General features: G+C 34.8%; 1 pseudogene; it reads left to right on the top strand.

Annotated features, from left to right (window-relative positions):
• The first annotated feature begins 231 nt into the window (after positions 1–231).
• On the top strand, positions 232–3,728 carry LOC143556871 (glycolate oxidase 1-like; annotated as a pseudogene).
• Positions 3,729–5,137: the final 1,409 nt, after the last annotated feature.

Genomic DNA, 5,137 nt, shown 5'->3' with positions numbered 1-5,137 from the left:
ATCTTAATACTGTTAGTTCTTCATTACGTATGTCGATTAGTGGGTACACACTGTACAACAAATATTCTAGTGGCAGTTTCTTGAAGTTACTCAGCTTGAATAGTTGTTTTGCGGTTTTTAAGTCTTTAATTATGTTTGCTTTAAGACGCTTTAGGGACAGAAATTTGGAAAAACTGGCGTATTTGTTTAATAAATCAAGATTTATTTGCAGAAGGCGGATAGTGAGGAGAAATGGAGGTCACAAATGTCACCGAGTATCAGGCTATTGCCAAGGAGAAGTTGCCAAAGATGGTCTACGACTACTATGCTTCGGGTGCTGAGGATCAGTGGACTCTTGAAGAGAACTGAAATGCTTTCTCGAGAATTTTGTAAGCTTGGTTATCCTAGGTAGTTGAAGGCACTTATACAGCAAGGTTTTTTTTAAGAGCAAGACGTATGGTATAAACAGACCATATTAGGGGTTTTAGACGGTATAAACACACAATATAAGAATGCCCAGGCGCCTTTGACTACTATGGGTTTATGTTTAACTATAAACTCACAATTTCATGGATTTGTAGTATTATGGTATGCTCTCATAATGTTTGTTTTGGTGACAAAACAGGTTTAGGCCTCGTATCCTTATTGATGTGAGCAAGATAGACATGACTACCACGATTTTAGGATTCAAGATCTCGATGCCTATAATGCTCGCACCAACAGCCATGCAGAAGATGGCTCATCCTGAAGGTGAATTGAACACGTGTTATTGGTTTATTTAGTTTATGTTTCTAAAACAACGAATCGTGCTTGAATGGTAGAGATTTATACATGTGAGCTATGTTTCTTTGCTAATACGGTTTCTTTATTCTCAATGAAGGTGAATATGCAACAGCAAGAGCTGCATCTTCTGCTGGAACTATAATGGTTTGTAATTTTGTAGTTTTATTTATATACCAACAATTGAAATTTTAATTTAATATTAGAGATGTGCACACATGAGACGGGTATGGTATTAAGTGATACCTGTCCCGATTACTCAAAGCATACATACGTGTGAACATGTTCTTTTTATTTTCTCTGTCCTTGGGTGTAATTTTTTTGGGTAATAAAATTATATAAAAATTAAAATAGTAAAAATGTATTTAAAAAATCCAATGGGTGGTTTTTGACAAATTGACAGGTATATCCAATACCCGAGAAATACCAGACATGTTTAAGACGTGGTTATATAATTAGATATGGAACCGAGATTACCAATTACTGTCCCATTACCATCCCTTGATTGGCCCAACCAAACTATTGGATTGAACAAAGGGACTGGCTCGGGCCTGGCTTAGGACCTCTTGTGCATCTCTACTCTTAAGATATACAAAATAAAAGTGATCAAGTGCTAATAGTTTCTTCACTTTGTAGACTTTGTCATCATGGGCTACATCAAGTGTTGAAGAGGTTGCTTCAACCGGACCCGGAATCCGTTTCTTCAAGCTTTATGTGAGCTAAACTACTATTTAACCTTCTCTTTTTTGGTTCTTAGTATGCAACTTAATGTTCTGGATCGCGCTAACAGGTGTACAAGGATAGGAATGTGGTTGCTCAGCTGGTGAGAAGAGCCGAACGAGCTGGTTTCAAGGCTATTGCTCTTACGGTTGATACACCTAGGCTTGGCCGCCGAGAAGCTGACATCAAAAACCGGTTCACATTGCCACCATTTTTGACATTGAAGAACTTTGAGGGTTTGGACCTTGGCAAGATGGATGAAGTAAGTTTAAAGTTTTAAGTTTCAAAATTAACGCCAGATGGAAAATTAGTCCTACTTAACAAGCGAATCGGGTTTGGCTAGCTTTACCTCTAGCACAAGCTTGAAGTTAAGTGAGTCATCTCAGCTCGGCTCATTTATTTTTAACGAGCTGAAATTTAAGCTTGAGCTTGTCTTGGACAAAGCATGATTTCTTGCACATATAATAGACAACAAAAAGTTGTTTTTTTTTATTCCTACAAAAGTTGGGTTTTTAAATGACCTACTTAACTTACACAAGCCAAACGAGCGAGCTCACCTCTCAAAACTTGATCTTGAGCTCAGTTTGGGATAAAGCTCAAGCCAACTCGTTTATTTTTTAAAATTTATAAATGTTATATTTCTTGCACAGATAATAGATATAACAAAAAAAGACGGGTGAATTTATTTTATTTTTCCTATAAAAGTTGAATTTCTTAAACACCCTAATTAACTTGAGCCAAAAGCTGACCTTTAGCTTAAGCTGCGCTCAAAATTGGAACGAGCCAGCTTGACTTGCTTATTCTTAACGAGTTGAAATTTGAGGTGGAGCTCGGCTTCGATAATGCTTGATACGGCTCATATGATTCACTAACAGACCGTGTGAACTTTTTTTTTCTAACTGTAAAAGTTGGGTTTCTTAAATGAGCCAGTGAACATACCTAGACTCGAAATCTAAATGAGCCAGCTCAGCTTGTTTCGGCTGGTTTATTTACCAGGGAGCTATCCAAACAATCCTATGAAATATTGAGATTCTTGAGTTTTGTATATGTTGTGTTTCTCTTCTAAACTGTAAGTTGGCAATGCAGGCTAATGATTCCGGGTTAGCTTCTTATGTTGCTGGTCAGATTGACCGCACTTTGAGCTGGAAGGTATTTATAGTTTTAGTTTTTTAAACAGTGCGTCGCTTCTAACGGCTCATGTAAGTAACTTTTGTGGCTCGAGTGTTCTTGCAGGACGTGAAGTGGCTGCAAACAATCACCAAGATGCCAATCCTTGTGAAGGGTGTGATCACTGCAGAGGACAGTAAGCACGATAAAACCGGCTTGTAATATGATTTTTCGTTTAGCTAATGGTGTATGTTGGTTTGTACAGCAAGGCTAGCTATTCAAGCTGGAGCAGCTGGTATCATCGTCTCCAATCACGGGGCCCGCCAACTGGATTATGTTCCCGCCACGATCATCGCGTTGGAGGAGGTTGTGAAGGCGGCACAAGGCCGTGTTCCGGTGTTCCTCGATGGCGGGGTCCGCCGAGGAACCGATGTTTTCAAGGCGCTGGCTCTTGGAGCTTCTGGCATATTTGTAAGTGAACATATAAAATGTTACCACAAAAACTGGGGTACTAGTTAATCCTATCACCAATAGACGATTATGCTGGAATTGTGTTAGTAAAGTAGGTTATAATGACGAGTTCTATTTTAAAATTGTTGCTTATAAGGGTAAATCAATATGCGTCAAAGTTATTTAGATGAAAATTTAAAAAAATAAAACTGTTTTTGGATTTCTTGGGATCCATCAGTAGTCACTCGTGGATTCGTGTGGGATTTTCCGATGGTACCTTAAAAAACAATATTTTTATCTTGAAGAATGTCTTAAATTTTCAATAAAATATAATTAATAAAGATGTATATTTTTTTGAGATTTTGTTGATCGGTTAGTGAATTCTGAAAACTAAAAAAAATAATCTTTTTTCTCTCTGGATTTTGTGGGATCCCCAAATTTTTGTTTGTATTACTCGTTTATTTAGTAGTGAAATATCTTTAATATAACATAAACTATAGATTGGGCGACCCGTAGTATTTTCATTAGCTGCTGAAGGAGAAGTTGGAATAAGAAAAGTACTGCAAATGTTGCTTGATGAATTCGAGCTAACCATGGCACTAAGTGGATGTACCTCACTCAGAGAAATTACTCGTGACCACACTGTGACCGAGTGGGATGCATCTCGAGCTCGCCCTGGACCAAGGTTATAAACCAAAAATATGATATTGTTGCAACTTTTAATGAGAAATATAAGGTGTGTCTTGTCTTATGGTTGCCTAACTAGTGTTATTTACTTGTATAACGTTTCTTTCTGAATGATAAGTCCTTGATGTATAAATCCTATTACCTACATGGTTGATTGTATAGGTTAGCAAAATGAATGGGCCATATAATTTCTAAATTAACAAGTATATTATAATACGTATTAGGCTAGCTACCTATTCAATACATGGGTTAAACAATTTAAATTATGTGTGTAATAAAAAAACTCAAAATATAATGTGACAACTTTATCACCATGCAATGTCACAAACTTCACAATTCATATAGATTATTATACATTTTTTGGGCTAACATATATACCTAAGTAGACTAACAAATATACCTATTCAAATTTTTACACAAACTGATTCTTCTTTAACCATCCTGAGTAATTTAAAAGAAACCAAAATGTCGAAAATGCGTCTTTTAGGGGCTTGACAGTTGACCCTATCAAATCTATTATATTTGATAATGACAGGAAAATATTGACTTTGAATCTAATCTAAAACCAAATTTTAAATATTCAAAATCAATCTCTTGATTGTCAAAGTCGTGACCCTAAAGATCCGTCACCAAAGTCAAAACCTGAAAGTTGAAATACACTTTGGCCCATTAACTCCTTTTAAATCAAATGCCTTTTAAAAGTTGATCCGTGTTAAATTATGAACCAATTAGCAGTCTTTTGCAGAAAAGAAAAAAAACAACAATATTGTTTCTAAACAGTAACTGGTAGAGATTATAAATCAACATTTGCCGATTTTTCTAAAATACCCTTAATATAGTTTAACTAATCTATAGTAAAAAAATTGACTATGACAAGATAATACTCTTTAGCAATACATGGTACCAAACGGTCAATCCTCATTAAACGCCCCTTTAATATTAATTCTAAATGTATATGAAAAAGAAAACTTCCAAACGTATATGTTGATCGCTATGTATTCCAGATCTTTTAATTTTTATTATTATATACACTATTTAATTTAATACATATTAAAAATGTATATATTTATAAATTTAGATTTACAATTTTATATTTAAACCGAAGGCCAGGATCTATAGAATTAAACCATCAATTATTTTGATTCAAACATCCATATCTATTCATTGGCTTCTTAGTAACCATGATTCTTACAATAACCCATGATTCTTACAATAACCCAATATATATATATATATATATATATATATAGAAAGGGGTGGATTATAATAAAAAAAATAGTTTTCTAGGAAAAGTAAGAATCAATCTAGGCCATTAGATTTATGGTCTAATGGTTGAGATTGGTAGTTTATAAACTACCAAATAGTTTCATAAGATTAAGGATTTATGCTATATAGTTTCTTAACTCTAAATTAT

This window comes from Bidens hawaiensis, unplaced genomic scaffold (assembly GCF_021521415.1).
Source record: "Bidens hawaiensis isolate Kalapana, Puna unplaced genomic scaffold, B.hawaiensis_p1.1 tig00018748_1, whole genome shotgun sequence".
NCBI classification, from domain to species: domain Eukaryota; kingdom Viridiplantae; phylum Streptophyta; class Magnoliopsida; order Asterales; family Asteraceae; genus Bidens; species Bidens hawaiensis.
The sequence above is the reverse complement of the archived record's forward strand: the minus strand, read 5'-3'. Positions and strand labels throughout refer to the sequence as shown.